Here is a 16,851-nt window from a genome sequence, read left to right as displayed (position 1 = left end):
TTGACTATATTTATAATTAATTTTTTGACCAAAAAGTATTTTTTTTACTTCATACACAGATTAAGGTATGAAAAGGCGAATTTCTCTTGTAGATCTCTGATTCAAACTGCAGCAGTTTCTGTCATTCCAACCCCTTAGCCAGTTATCTGCTCACTCCTTTTATTCCTAAATTGGAACAAAGATTTCAGTCTTAAGTACTGATGGGATAATCATGAGAAAGGAAAAGCCAAATCTCAGCGGCTCAAAGTCACTCCAGAGTAGATTAACCTTGACAACTGGATGTGCTCTGGAGTCAACAGTTTTGGGAGTACTTAAAGGGTTAAAGCAAGTGAAGGAAATCTGGTTAAAGTCAGTAAAACAAAATATGATGTTACTATTCCAAGCTAGAAGATGTAAAAAGTCTAAGAGGCAATCTGTTTTCCCCTTTCTGCTCATATTTTTTTAGAGGAGTGATTCTAAAACTTTTCCTGTTGCAACAGTTAATAATGCTATTTAATTATCTTTCATATTGTAACAAAGGTAACTACTCTTAAAAAATAGTACAGTTATTTTTAAAAATGCTACCATCAATTTAACGAATGTTCCACACCAATGCAAGGTGTTGATGGAGGGCTGGCAAATGGGAATCCTGTATTTTATGCATGACTGTTCTGTAAATCCAAAAGTTCTCTAATTAAAAAAAATAATAACAATAACTTTCCTGCTAGTAACTATTTGAATTTCTCTGAAGTTTTATGATCTCTAATGGAGAAGGGCTGCTAAGTCAAAAAATCAGTGGTGGAATGAGGAGTAATTGGGAGTCCCTTCCAACAAGCAGCATTGAGTTAAAGCTGTGTGAGAGCATGCAGCCTGCTTTGTCAGTTTAGTACGTGTTTACTGAATACTCTACCATGTGCAAGGTGTCATGTTGAAGCCCACGGCAGTTGCATACTCCGCTTTGGAGAGAGTGGTGCACAGTTTACAAAGTGACGTGGCATGGATATCTTCGTTGCGACACATAACTTGAAAGTGAGTCGCCTCATGAAGACTGAAAAAAAATGTAGCGCTTTGGGTTTCAGATGATTCCGCTTTCTTCCTTTGTTCAGATCTGCTGCTGTCAGAAATGTACTCGAGGGAGTCAAGAGACAGATCTCACACCTGCGACTGGCTTACAGGCCATGTTTCAGCCGCCAGCTGGTATTCTTGAGCAAGGTGTGTCACACAAACACCCTTATCATCAGTACAGATCACAGAAGTATAAGCGACGCTGTCCCAGAACCCAAAATGGTGCCGGTCATAAGGTGAAGCTGTCTGTTGACGTTTGAGGTCAGACAGAGTTCCAGTGCTGTTCTGCGTTGTTTCCCAGGGATCCTCTGTTAGGAGTTAAGAAATGTCCCATGTCCAGTGCCCTCAGGAAGCACATCCAGTAGCATTTGTGCTTCTTTCCTTTTTCTTGGTTTGGAATCTGTGAAAGATGCAATGCCAACTTTAGACCAACTCTTTTGGGTCCATGCTTAAAAAAAAATTATTGATTGCCTTCTAAAGCATTTTTTATTGTGAAATGTATCATATATGCAGAAAAGTGATAAATTTCAAAGTACAGTTTAACAAGGAGTTTTAGGCCAAAGTTCAAAGGATGGTTTGGGTTACTGTTCCACGATTTCAGATATTTCCTGCTAGCTATTCTAAAACACTGGAGACTCACAAGAAATACCAGTAGGGTGACTCAGTAGTCACAATCATTTGTTAGATCCTACCCTCTGTGTTACAACTCCTCTCATTTGATCCTTTTCCCAATCCTCAGGGATATTTGGGCAATGACTATTCTAACTTCTTCATGTTGAAAACAGGTGTCAAAATTATGCGGAAAGGGGATGCAAATAGATGATGCTCTTGGAGAGGTTGGTGCCTCTGGGTTTCAGGGCTTAACTAGAATAGGAACAATCTGAAAATTTTAAGTTTCTGAAAAATAAACTTAGTGAAATTTTTATAGTGCTTCCGATAGAGCCTTGGAAGACCAGCTCTTTCAGCTTCTGAGAAAAGGTTCTAAGAAGTCTTTTGCTTGCCCTATAGTTGGAGCTTCACTGAGTTTAAGCCCAAGAACCATGTCCTGAGTAGAAAGGAAAAATTTTTCAGCAAGTTTAATGACCAGAGAGCCACCTCTCCTATCAATTGCTACCAAATAACTAATATCAATGTCTAAGTTTTCTAGTTTGACCTGTTTCATGCCCTCAAGCATAGATTCTACATAGGTCTTTTTATTCATTCCAGTAGTATTTTCTCTCCTGGGCATGTTCCTTAGTTCCAGGTATTTGCCACCATAATCTACACACTCTGTAATAACATCTTTTGTAACCATTATAATATCTTCGGGGTTAGTGGTAAGCTGATGAATTATTTGGCATACCTAGAAGCATTCTTCTAAATTTCTCTTTATCCCTTGTCAATCACTGTCATCTGATGATGGATTTAAAGATCTCATTTCTTGGCTGTTAATTTCTTCATGGTATTAGAACTAATGGATCCATTCAAGTGGGCGTGAAGTTCCACCTTGGGCAATTCCAAGTTCAAGTTTGTCTGCCCTGGTCGTTGCTGCTCTTTGGCCTCCATCATGATTTTAGCCCAGTAAAGGGTCCTTCTTTCTTATTCTTGGTATGAACTGTTAGTGTGGTCAGTAAGACTTTTGGTTCTTCAGAAGTGTTACTTCTACACACTTTATTAAGGTTAACTGGATATATTGCTCTGGGCTCAGCTTCACCAAAGGGCAGCCTACGGCTGGACCACCTCACCCTGAGACTCTCTTGGCCATGGTCCCAGGAAGCTGCGAGCTTCAGGTGGGGCCAGTTCAGAGACCTGAGATAACAGTGCCCTCAGCAAGAGCTTCCCCACTGTGTGTGGGTACACGCCCAATGGCTTTGCAGTGTTGCTGTTTCTGGGGACCTTTTGTCCACGCTTTTTTTTTTTAATATTTTATTTTTTAAAATACCCAAAAACACCAAACAAATGTAAACATTCCTATTTTGATCATTCTGTTCTACATATAAAATCAATAACTCACAATATCATCACATAGTTGCATATCCATCATCATGATCATTTCTTGCAACATTTGCATCTATTCAGAAGAAGAAATAAAAAGACAACAGAAAAAAATTATACATACCATACCTCTTACCCTTTCCTTTCATTGATCACTAGCATTTCAAACTAAATTTATTTTAACATTTGTTCCCCCATTGTTTATTTTTATTCCGTATGGTCTACTCGTCTGTTGACAAGGTAGATAAAAGGAGCATCAGACACAAGGTTTTCACAATCACACAGTCACATTGTGAAAGCTATATCATTACGCAATTATCATCAAGAAACATGGTTACCAGAACACAGCTCTACATTTTCAGGCAGTTCCCTCCAACCTCTCCATTACATCTTTATTATTATTATTATTTTATTTTTTATATGAGCAGGCACCGGGAATCGAACCTGGGTCCTCTGGCATGGCAGGCAAGCATTCTTGCCTGCTGAGCCACCGTGGCCCGCCCTATCCATTACATCTTGAATAACAAGCTGATATCTACTTGATGCATAAGAATAACCTCCAGGATAACCTCTCGACTGTGTTTGGAATTTCTCAGCCATTGCCACTTCATCTCATTTCACTCTTCCCCCTTTTGGTCAAGAAGGTTTTCTCAATCCCTTGATGCTGAGTCTCAGCTCATTCTAGGGTTTTTCTCAATCCCTTGATGCTGAATCCTAGCTCATTCTAGGATTTCTGTTCCACATTGCCAGGAAGATCCACACCCCTGGGAGTCATGTCCCATGTAGAGAGGGGGAGGGCAGTGAGTTTGCTTGTTGTGTTGGCTGGAGAGAGAGGCCACATCTGAACAACAAAAGAGGTTCTCTTGGGGGTGACTCTTAGGCCTAATTTTAAGTAGTTTTGACCACTTTTTAACTGGGTTGTTATCTTTTTGTTGTTGAGTTGTAGGATCTCTTTATATATTCTAGACATTAAACCCTTATTAGATAAATGGTTTCCAAATATTTTTTTCCATTATGTAGATTACTGTTTTACTTTCATGATAAAGCCCTTTAAGGTGCAAATGCTTTTAATTTTGATGAGGTCCTATCTAGCTATTTTTGCTTTTGTTGCTTGTGCCTTGGGTGCAAATTCTAAGGACCCAAAGACCTAACACAAGGCCCTGAAGTAGCTTCCCTGTATTTTCTTCCAGGTGTTTTTATAGTCCTGGCTTTTATATTTAGGTCTTTGATCGATTTTGAGTTGAGTTTTTATGTGGTGTAAAGTAGGGGTCCACCTTCATTCTTTTACAAATGGAGATCCACTTTTCTTAGCAACATTTGTTGAAGAGACGATTCTTTCCCGACTGACTGGTCTTTACCTTCTTGTCAAAAAATCAGCTGACCATAAATGTGAGGGTTGATTTCTGAACCCTCAGTTCAATTGCATTGGTTTATATGTCTGTCCTTGTGTCAGTACCACAATGTTTCGATTATTGTGGTTTTAAATTTTAAGATCCGGATGTATGAGTTCTCCAACTTCTTTCTTCTTTTTCAAGATGGCTTTGGTTGTTTGGGGTCCCTTATAATTATAATTATAATAATAAATTATAAATTACAATTATAAATTTGATGAATTGCTTTTCCATTTCTGTAAAGAAAGTTGTTGGAATTTTGATTGGGATTACATTGGATCTATAAATCACTTTGGGTAGAACTGACATCCTAACAATATTTAGTCTCCCAATCCATGAACATGGAACAACCTTCCATATGTTCTGGTCTTCTTTGATTTCTTTTAACAGCATTTTGTAGTTTTCTGTGTACAAGTTCTTTATATCCTTGGTTAGATTTATATATTGATATTTGACTTTTTTTTTTTTTAGTGGCTATTTAAATGGATTTTTTTCTTGATTTCTTCCAATTGTTCATTACTAGGTATGGAAGCACTACTGATTTTGGGGTGTTGATTTTGTACCCCACCACTTTGGTGAATTCATTCGTCAGCTCTAGGAGCTTTTTCTGTGGCTTTTCCAGGATTTTCTATATGTATGATTGTTTTAGTTTACTAATGCTGCTGGAATGCTGTATGCCAGAAATGGGTTGGCTTTTATAAAGGGGATTTATTAAGTTACAAATTCACAGTTCTAAGTCCATAAAAATGTCCAAACTAAGGCATCCGGAGAAGGACTTAAGAAAGGCTGATGTATGTCATATGGGAAGGCACATGGCTGGCATCTGCTGGTCCTTGTTCCTGGTTCCATTGCTTCCAGCTTCTGACTCCAGTAGTTTCCTCTCTAAGTGTCTGTGGGTCCTGACATGGGTACTCCAGGCAAAACTCTGGGTTTCAGCTCTTAGTGTAGCATCTCCTGGGATTTCTTTTCCTCAGGTTCTGTCTATTTCTGTGAGTCCTTGCTGAGCCCCTGGCCTATGTCTGTCGGCACTGCAATCATTGATCTCCAAGCATCTCTTAATGCATGTGTCTGAGCTTTCTCCTCCAGCACTCCAAGCATCCCCAAATACCCATGTCTCTGTGGACTTTGGTTCTGTCTAGCTTCTGCCAGCTCTCTCGGCTCCTGGCATCTCCTGGGGCTTCTTCATTTCCAAATCTCTGTGTCTCTGTTGACTCTGGAGCAACTATGCTCTCTCCGAAACATTTCCTCTTTTGAAGGACTCCAGTAAACTAATTGAGACCCACCTTGAATGGGCCGAGTCACATCTCCCTGAGAGTAATCTAATCCAAAGATTACGCCTACAATTTGCTGGGTTACATCTCCAAGGAAACAACCTAATCAAGAGCTCCTGCCCTACAATATTGGATCAGGATTAACAGAACATGCCCCCCACAAAATTGGAACAGGATTGAAAGCACATGGCTTTTCTGGGGGTGCATAACAGTTTCAAATCAGTATAACAATCCTGTCATCTGCAAGTAGAGAAAGTTTTATTTCTTCATTTACTGCTTGGGCACCTTTTATTTCTTTTTCTTGCCTAATTTCTCCGGCTAGAACTTCTACTGCAATGTGGAACAAAAATGGTGGCAATGGGCAAATGGTGACTGTGGGCAAACTTGTCTTGTGTCTGAGCTCAGAGGGAAAGCTTTCAGTCTTTCACCATTGAGTAGATGTTAGCTGTGGGCTTTTCATATATGCTATCATCACAGTGAGGCAGTTCCCTTCTATGCCTACTTGTCTGTTTTTATCAAGAAAGGGTGCTAGATTTTGTCCAATGCCTTTTCTGTATCAATTGAGATGATCATGCATTTTCCTCTTCATTCTGGTAATGTGATGTATTACACAAGTTGATCTTCTTATATTGAAGCACCTTGCAATACCAAGGATGGTGGGTGTATGATTCTTTTAATGTGCTGTTTGTTTCCAGTTACTTGAATTTTGTTGAGAAATTTAGCATCTATATTCGTAAGAGAAATTGTTCTGCAATTTTCTTTTCTCGTGGTATCTTTATCTGGCTTTGGTAATAGGGTTAGGTTGTCTTCCTAGAATGTATTAGGGACTGTTCCCTCCTATTCAGTGTTTTGGAATGCTTTGAATAGGATTGGTGTAAGTTTTTCTTTGAATGCTTCATAAAATTCCCTGTGAAGTCATTTGGTCCTGGGCTTTTCTTTGTTGAGAGGTTTTTAAATGGATTCAGTCTCTTTACTAGTTATTGGCTTGTTGAGATCTTTTATTTCTTCTTGAGTCAGTGTAGGTAGCTTTTGGGTTTCTAGGTTTTTGTCCGTTTCACACAGGTTATCTTATTTGTTGGCATATAGTTTTTCATAGTATCCTCTTACAGCCTTTTTTATTTAACAGGGTCTGTAGTAATATTCTCCCTTTCATTTCTATTTTAGTTATTTGTGTACTCTCTCTTTTTGTCTTCTTCAGTCTAGGTAAAACCTTGCCAATTTTATTGATTCTTTCAAAGAATCAACTTTTGGTTTTATTGATTCTCTCTATTGCTTTTATGTTTTGCATTTCATTCATCCCCTTTTATTAAAAGCCAATCCGGCGGACCGCCGCGCGGCGCACGCGCCCCGCAGCAGCCGAGCCGCCCGACCTCCCTACCCCCTCTCTCTCTCCGCCGGACCGCCGCGCGGCGCACGCGCCCCGCAGCAGCCGAGCCGCCCGACCTCCCTACCCCCTCTCTCTCTCCGCCGGACCGCCGCGCGGCGCACGCGCCCCGCAGCAGCCGAGCCGCCCGACCTCCCTACCCCCTCTCTCTCTCCGCCGGACCGCCGCGCGGCGCACGCGCCCCGCAGCAGCCGAGCCGCCCGACCTCCCTACCCCCTCTCTCTCTCCGCCGGACCGCCGCGCGGCGCACGCGCCCCGCAGCAGCCGAGCCGCCCGACCTCCCTACCCCCTCTCTCTCTCCGCCGGACCGCCGCGCGGCGCACGCGCCCCGCAGCAGCCGAGCCGCCCGACCTCCCTACCCCCTCTCTCTCTCCGCCGGACCGCCGCGCGGCGCACGCGCCCCGCAGCAGCCGAGCCGCCCGACCTCCCTACCCCCCTCCTCCCCCTCCTGCTCCGGCTGCTCTCCAACCAACACGGTGCCCTCTTCCCCCGCCTTCACCGTGCTCCTCCGCCACCAGCCTCGACAGCCTTGCCGCCCTCACCTTTCCTCCTCCAGAACAACTACTGGGGGAGTGGAGATAATACAGAGCAGCTCCCGGAGCCACGAGGGAAATCAAAGGGACAGCGTACCCCATCCTGGAACGGCTGACTATCTGGGAGAACCAGCTCCGGTGAGATCACCAAGGGGCACGGGCTTTCCTGGGTGGGACAGCAAGCGACCGGAGTCCCTCCCTTCCACCTTCCCAGGCCAGCTGGTAGAATTGGACAGGCGGTCCCCTTAGGCCGCGGCGGCTGGTGCCCCCACCACACGAGGCCCCCCGGAAAAACTGAGATAGTTGGGTCGGAAATCCCCAGACTGCGGAGAACAGTGACCGGGGGATCCCTTCCAAACACGTGACTCCCCCGTCGGCTGGGAGCAGTGCACTCTCCCGGGCTGCGACAGCTGGCGCCCTCCCGCCACGCTTGGTGCCCCGGGCCGACTAGCTAATTTGGCCGGACGCTCTCCTGTGCTGCGACAGCCGGCGACCCTCCCCGCGTTTGGAACCCCGGGCCGGCTGACATTCTTCCAAGACGCTTCGGTTGCCGAACCTCCCCTACGGCGAGAGTTTTCCAGAGTTGAGGGACCCACAGCAACTTTCGCTGGTGGAACCCACAGACAGGCGTGTGCCACGTGTGCCACCTACTGGGCAGGATAGGAAGAACAGAACCCAGAGACTGCGCAGAAAAATCTTTCAACGTTCGGGTGGGGTCGAACACCCGGGGAAATCTGACTAAATGCCCAGACGCCAGCAGAAGATAACGGATCACGCTCAGAAAATTGAACATATGGCCCAGTCAAACGAAGAAACCAATAGTTCAAATGAGATACAGGAGCTGAAACAACTAATGCTGAATATACGAACAGAAATGGAAAACCTCTTCAAAAACGAAATCGATAAATTGAGGGAGGACATGAAGAAGACATGGGCTGAACATAAAGAAGAAATAGAAAAACTGAAAAAACAAATCACAGAACTTATGGAAGTGAAAGATAAAGTAGAAAAGATGGAAAAAACAATGGATACCTACAATGACAGATTTAAAGAAACAGAAGATAGAATTAGTGATTTGGAGGATGAAACATCTGAACTCCAAAAAGAAACAGAAACTATCCGGAAAAGAATGAAAAAATTTGAACAAGGTATCAGGGAACTCAAGGACAATGTGAACCGTACAAATATACGTGTAGTGGGTATCCCAGAAGGAGAAGAGAAGGGAAAAGGAGGAGAAAAACTAATGGAAGAAATTATCACTGAAAATTTCCCAACTCTTATGAAAGACCTAAAATTACAGATCCAAGAAGTGCAGCGCACCCCAAAGAGATTAGACACAAATAGGCGTTCCCCAAGACACTTACTAGTTAGAATGTCAGAGGTCAAAGAGAAAGAGAGGATCTTGAAGGCAGCGAGAGAAAAACAATCCGTCACATACAAGGGAAACCCAATAAGACTATGTGTAGATTTCTCAGCAGAAACCATGGAAGCTAGAAGACAGTGGGATGATATATTTAAGTTACTAAAAGAGAAAAACTGCCAGCCAAGACTCCTATATCCAGCAAAATTGTCCTTCAAAAATGAGGGAGAATTTAAAACATTCTCAGACAAAAAGTCACTAAGAGAATTTGTGACCAAGAGACCAGCTTTGCAAGAAATACTAAAGGAAGCACTAGAGTCAGATACAAAAAGACAGAAGAGAGAGACATGGAGAAAAGTGTAGAAAGAAGGAAAGACAGATATGATATATATAATACAAAAGGCAAAATGGTAGAGGAAAATATTATCCAAACAGTAATAACTCTAAATGTCAATGGACTGAATTCCCCAATTAAAAGACATAGACTGGCAGAATGGATTAAAAAACAGGATCCTTCTATATGCTGTCTACAGGAAACACATCTTAGACCCAAAGATAAATATAGGTTGAAAGTGAAAGGTTGGGAAAAGATATTTCATGCAAACAACAACCAGAAAAGAGCAGGAGTGGCTATACTAATATCCAACAAATTAGACTTCAAATGTAAAACAGTTAAAAGAGACAAAGAAGGACACTATATACTAATAAAAGGAACAATTAAACAAGAAGACATAACAATCATAAATATTTACGCACCGAACCAGAATGCCCCAAAATACGTGAGGAATACACTACAAACACTGAAAAGGGAAATAGACACATATACCATAATAGTTGGAGACTTCAATTCACCACTCTCATCAATGGACAGAACATCTACACAGAGGATCAATAAAGAAATAGAGAACCTGAATATTACTATAAATGAACTTGACTTAACAGACATTTATAGGACATTACATCCCACAACAGCAGGATACACCTTTTTTTCAAGTGCTCATGGATCATTCTCAAAGATAGACCATATGCTGGGTCACAAAGCAAGTCTTAACAAATTTAAAAAGATTGAAATCATACACAACACTTTCTCGGATCATAAAGGAATGAAGTTGGAAATCAATAATAGGCGGAGTGCCAGAAAATTCATAAATACATGGAGGCTCAACAACACACTCTTAAACAACAAGTGGGTCAAAGAAGAAATTGCAAGAGAAATTAGTAAATACCTAGAGGCAAATGAAAATGAAGATACAACATATCAAAACTTATGGGACGCAGCAAAGGCAGTGCTAAGAGGGAAATTTATTGCCCTAAATGCCTTTATCAGAAAAGAAGAAAAGGCAAAAATGCAGGAATTAACTGTCCACTTGGAAGAACTGGAGAAAGAACAGCAAACTAATCCCAAAGCAAGCAAAAGGAAAGAAATAACAAAGATTAGAGCAGAAATAAATGAAATTGAAAACATGAAAACAATAGAGAAAATCAATAAGACCAGAAGTTGGTTCTATGAGAAAATCAACAAGATTGATGGGCCCTTAGCAAGATTGACAAAAAGAAGAAGAGAGAGGATGCAAATAAATAAGATTAGAAATGAAAGAGGAGACATAACTACTGACCTCACAGAAATAAAGGAGGTAATAACAGGATACTATGAACAACTTTACGCTAATAAATACAACAATTTAGAAGAAATGGACAGGTTCCTGGAAAGACATGAACAACCAACTTTGACTCAAGAAGAAATAGACGACCTCAACAAACCAATCACAAGTAAAGAGATTGAATTAGTTATTCAAAACCTCCCTAAAAAGAAAAGTCCAGGACCAGACGGCTTCACATGTGAATTCTATCAAACATTCCAGAAAGAATTAGTACCTACTCTCCTCAAACTCTTCAACATAATCGAAGTGGAGGGAAAACTACCTAATTCATTCTATGAAGCCAACATCACCCTCATACCAAAACCAGGCAAAGATATTACAAAAAAAGAAAACTACAGACCAATCTCTCTAATGAATACAGATGCAAAAATCCTCAATAAAATTCTAGCAAATCGTATCCAGCAACACATTAAAAGAATTATACATCATGACCAAGTAGGATTCATCCCAGGTATGCAAGGATGGTTCAACATAAGAAAATCAATTAATGTAATACACCATATCAACAAATCAAAGCAGAAAAATCACATGATCATCTCAATTGATGCAGAGAAGGCATTTGACAAGATTCAACATCCTTTCCTGCTGAAAACACTTCAAAAGATAGGAATACAAGGGAACTTCCTTAAAATGATAGAGGGAATATATGAAAAACCCACAGCTAATATCATCCTCAATGGGGAAAAATTGAAAACTTTCCCCCTAAGATCAGGAACAAGACAAGGATGTCCACTATCACCACTATTATTCAACATTGTGTTGGAAGTTCTAGCCAGAGCAATTAGGCAAGAAAAAGAAATACAAGGCATCAAAATTGGAAAGGAAGAAGTAAAACTATCACTGTTTGCAGACGATATGATACTATATGTAGAAAACCCAGAAAAATCCACAGCAAAATTACTAGAGCTAATAAATGAGTACAGCAAAGTAGCAGGCTACAAGATCAACATTCAAAAATCTGTAGCTTTTCTATACACTAGTAATGAACAAGCTGAGGTAGAAATCAAGAAACGAATCCCATTTACAATCGCAACTAAAAGAATAAAATACCTAGGAATAAATTTAACCAAAGAGACAAAAAACCTATATAAAGAAAACTACAAAAAACTGTTAAAAGAAATCACAGAAGACCTAAATAGATGGAAGGGCGTACCGTGTTCATGGATTGGAAGACTAAATATAGTTAAGATGTCAATCCTACCTAAATTGATTTACAGATTCAATGCAATACCAATCAAAATCCCAACAACATATTTTTCAGAAATAGAAAAACCAATAAGCAAATTTATCTGGAAGGGCAGGGTACCCCGAATTGCTAAAAACATCTTGAGGAAAAAAAACGAAGCTGGAGGTCTCGCGCTGCCTGACTTTAAGGCATATTATGAAGCCACAGTGGTCAAAACAGCATGGTATTGGCATAAAGATAGATATATCGACCAATGGAATCGAATAGAGTGCTCAGATATAGACCCTCTCATCTATGGACATTTGATCTTTGATAAGGCAGTCAAGCCAACTCACCTGGGACAGAACAGTCTCTTCAATAAATGGTGCCTAGAGAACTGGATATCCATATGCAAAAGAATGAAAGAAGACCCATCTCTCACACCCTATACAAAAGTTAACTCAAAATGGATCAAAGATCTAAACATTAGGTCTAAGACCATAAAACAGTTAGAGGAAAATGTTGGGAGATATCTTATGGATCTTACAACTGGAGGTGGTTTTATGGACCTTAAACCTAAAGCAAGAACACTGAAGAAGGAAATAAATAAATGGGAGCTTCTCAAAATTAAACACTTTTGTGCATCAGAGAACTTCATCAAGAAAGTAGAAAGACAGCCTACACAATGGGAGACAATATTTGGAAATGACATATCAGATAAGGGTCTAGTATCCAGAATTTATAAAGAGATTATTCAACTCAACAACAAAAAGACAGCCAACCCAATTACAAAATGGGAAAAAGACTTAAACAGACACCTACCAGAAGAAGAAATACGGATGGCCAAGAGGCACATGAAGAGATGCTCAATGTCCCTGGCCATTAGAGAAATGCAAATCAAAACCACAATGAGATATCATCTCACACCCACCAGAATGGCCATTATCAACAAAACAGAAAATGACAAGTGCTGGAGAGGATGCGGAGAAAGAGGCACACTTATTCACTGTTGGTGGGAATGTCAAAGGGTGCAACCACTGTGGAAGGCAGTTTGGCGGTTCCTCAAAAAGCTGAATATAGAATTGCCATACGACCCAGCAATACCATTGCTAGGTATCTACTCAAAGGACTTAAGGGCAAAGACACAAACGGACATTTGCACACCAATGTTTATAGCAGCGTTATTTACAATTGCAAAGAGATGGAAACAGCCAAAACCTCCATCAACAGAAGAGTGGCTAAACAAACTGTGGTATATACATACGATGGAATATTATGCAGCTTTAAGACAAGATAAACTTGTGAACCATGTAATAACATGGATGGACCTAGAGAATATTATGCTGAGTGAATCCAGCCAAAAACTAAAGGACAAATACTGTATGGTCCCACTGTTGTGAACGGACATTCGAGAATAAACTTGAAATATGTCATTGGTAACAGAGTTCAGCAGGAGTTAGAAACAGGGTAAGACAATGGGTAATTGAAGCTGAAGGGATACAGATTGTGCAACAGGACTAGATACAAAAACTCAAAAATGGACAGCACAATAATACCTAATTGTAAAGTAATCATGTTAAAATACTGAATGAAGCTGCATCTGAGCTATAGGGTTTTTTTTTGTTTTTGTTTGCTTGTTGGTTTGTTTGTTGTTGTTGTTTTTTACTATTACTACTACTTTTATTTCTTTTCTTTATATTGACATTTTATATCTTTTTCTGTTGTGTTGCTAGTTCCTCTAAACTGATGCAAATGTACTAAGAAACAATGATCATGCATCTATGTGATGATGTTAAGAATTACTGAGTGCATATGTAGAATGATATGATTTCTAAATGTTGTGTTAATTTCTTTTTTTTCTTTCCGTTAATAAAAAAAAAAAAAAAAAAAAAAAAAAAAAAAAAAAAAAAAAAAAAAAAAGCCAATCCGTCTCTGGTGTGTTGCATTCCAACAGCTAGCAAACTAGAACAATCTCTGTTCTTAATTTTCTTTCTTCTGTTCTCTTTGGGTTTAGTTTGCTCTTTTCTAGTGCTTCCAGTTTTGAGGTTAAGTCTCTAATATGAAGTCTTTCTTCTTGTTAAATATAAGCATTTAGAACTATAAATTTCCCTCTCAGTACTGCCTTTGCTGCATTCCATAAGTTTTGGTAGTTGTATTTTCATTTTCATTCGCCTCAAGATACTTCCTAATTTCCCTTGTGATATCCTCTTTAGCCCATTGGCTGTTTAAGAGCACATTTTTTTTGTGAATTTTCCACTTTTCCCCTCTGTTATTTATTTCTGGTTTCATTTCATTGTGGTTGGAGAAGTATATTGTATGATTTCAGTATTTTTAAATTTACTGACACTTGTTTTTGTGAGCTGTGATATGGCCCGTGGCACTAAGAAGACTATGTATGCTGTTGTTGTTGGGTGAAATGTTCTATATATATTGGTCAAAGCACGGACTTTAAAGATCATTATAATTTAACCAGAGAGTCTCAGAACTGGGAAAGGGACTGAGCATTTCTTCCTTTGAGCAGCAGTACATCAAAGTGATTGAAGGAGTCAGAGTGCCAGGTTCAAACCCCAGCTTTAGTCCTCATGAGCTTTTTTCTTTGGGGGGAGGTGCATGATTGGGGAATTGCACCTGGGTCTCCTGCATGTAAAGTGAACATTCTACCACTGAACCACCCGTGCACCCCATCGTGAGAATTTTTTTTCTTCTTCTTTTTTTTTTTTTTACATGGGCAGGCACCGGGAATCAAACCCGGGTCCTCTGGCATGGCAGGAAATCATTCTTGCCTGCTGAGCCACCGTGGCCCGCCCCCTCATGAGCTTTTAATTCAAGGTCTCAATTGGGGTAATACCTCCCACCCCCAACAGGGGGCATTTGGCAATGTGTGGAGGCATTTTGAACCCAAAATGCATTTAGAACTATAAATTTCCCTCTCAGTACTGGGCCCCTATTGCGTTGCCACCTTATATGCTGCAGAACACCCTCTAATGCACACATGGCTCCCACCCCAAACGACAAGTAGCTCCACGTGTCAATAGTACCACGATTGAGAAACCCTGCTCCAGGCAAAGACTTGACCCCCTAAGCCTCAGTTTTTAGTATCTGTTAAATGGGACCAACGGTATTATATTCCTTGTCATGTTGTGAGATTGAATGAGTTGATTCACGTAAGGTGCTTCGGTCAGAGCTATGATTATTGTGCATGTGGGAATTTGCCAACTCTATGTGAGGCACGGGCTGAGTGTAATGGGCTCCCACTCCACAAACTCAGCATCTGAGATCCTGGCATTCAGAGTCTGTGGTGGACTTAACCTAAGTAACAGTGATAGGAATCAAAAAGAGGAGTAAGAGGTGATGATGTGCTCGGAGGCAGGACGGTCCCGGAGGACGCAGAGGTGACAAGGTGTCTTGTACAGCTGACCGAGTTGATGGAGGCAGTTCTCAGCAATAAGGGAGGTTTTTTTGTTTTTGTTTTTTTTTTCCTGGAGGAAAAAAGAGTTAAACTAAAACTTTGGGATACCTTCAGCTTGAGAAACTCACGGAACAGCCTGATGGGACACCCAAGAGGGAAATGCACATAAGGAATAGAAGCTTGGGAGATGTCTTAATTTTCTCAGGCTGCTATAACAAATCACTGCAAAGTGGGTGGTTGAAAACAACAGAAATGTATTTTCTTGTCATTCTGGAGACCAGAAATCCCCAGTCTGTAAGGGCGAACCCTTCCATGTGTCTTTCCTGGCTGCTGGTAGCAGCTTGCTGGCTTCTTGGGTTTCCGTGTTGTGCTGGTTTGAGGGGAGGTATGCCCCCTAAGAAAAGCCATGTTTTGATATAAATCCCATTTCTTAAAGGTAGAATACTCCCTATTCAATACTGTATATTTGAAACTGTAATGAGATCATCTCCCTAGGTGATGTGACTTAGTCAAGAATGGTTGTTTAACTGGATTAGGGGATGACATGTCTCCACCCATTTGAGTGGGTCTTGATTGGTTTATTGGAGTCCTATAAAAGAGGAAACATTTTGGAGATTCAGAGAGATTCAGAGAGAGCAGAACAATGAAGCCATGAGATGCAGAGAGTCCACAAGCCAGCAACCTTTGGAGATGAAGAAGGAAAACGCCTCCCGGGGAGCTTCATGAAACCAGAAGCCAGGAGAGAAAGCTAACAGATGACGCCATATTCACCATGTGCCCTTCCAGCCGAGAGAGAAGCCCTGACTGTGTTCACCATGTGCCGCCTCACTTGAGAGAGAAACCCTGAACTTCACTGGCCTTCTTGAACCAAGGTACCTTTTCACTGGATGCCTTTGATTGGACATTTCTATAGACTTGCTTTAATTGGGACATTTTCTCGGCCTTAGAACTGTAAACTTGCAACTCATTAAATTCCCCTTGTTAAAAGCCATTCCGTTTCTGGTATAGTGCATTCCGGCAGCTAGCAAACTAGAACACGCATCTACCTTGGTCATCCCGTGGGGTTCTCTCTGCATCTGTCTGCATCTGGTTCTCTCCTTTTGTTGTGAGGACATCAGTCACAGTGAATCAGGAACCACCCTAATCCAATTTGGCCTCATATTCACTAACAGAATTGCCATGACCCTATTTCCAAATAAGATCCCATTCACAGGACTCGGGGCTAGGTCTTAGACAGGTGCTTTTGGGGGACATAATTCAGCCCATAATGATATCCATTCTTTTGTACCATCACCTAATAATGCAAGGCAGTGTTCTAGGTGCCAGGATACAGCTGCAAATGGGACAAAGTTCTAACTTTCGTGGGGTTCACATGCTAGAGACGGGAGACAGAAATTCTCAGAGTGACAAATACTGCGGTAGATAAAGCAAGGTGAAGCATTAGAGATGGATGGCGGTGGTGGGTGTGGCCAGCAGGATAACGGCGCTCACCCAGCCACCCAAATACCTACTTCCTAATCCCTGGAACCCGTGAATATGTGACCTTACCTGGCAAAAGGAACTTTGCAGGTGTGATTAAATTAGGGGTCTTGAGATGGGAAGGTTATCCTGGATGATCTGGGTGGGCCTGATTCCTTATAAGAGGGAGGCAGGCTGAGA

The 16,851-nt window shown here is 41.2% G+C and overlaps 1 pseudogene; it reads right to left on the bottom strand.

The window, feature by feature from the left end:
* Positions 1-902: 902 nt before the first annotated feature.
* On the bottom strand, positions 903-2,592 carry LOC143649179 (N6-Methyl-AMP deaminase-like; annotated as a pseudogene).
* Positions 2,593-16,851: the final 14,259 nt, after the last annotated feature.

The sequence above is a fragment of the Tamandua tetradactyla genome, chromosome 11 (assembly GCF_023851605.1).
Source record: "Tamandua tetradactyla isolate mTamTet1 chromosome 11, mTamTet1.pri, whole genome shotgun sequence".
NCBI lineage: Eukaryota > Metazoa > Chordata > Mammalia > Pilosa > Myrmecophagidae > Tamandua > Tamandua tetradactyla.
This window is presented reverse-complemented; position numbering and strand designations above follow the sequence as displayed.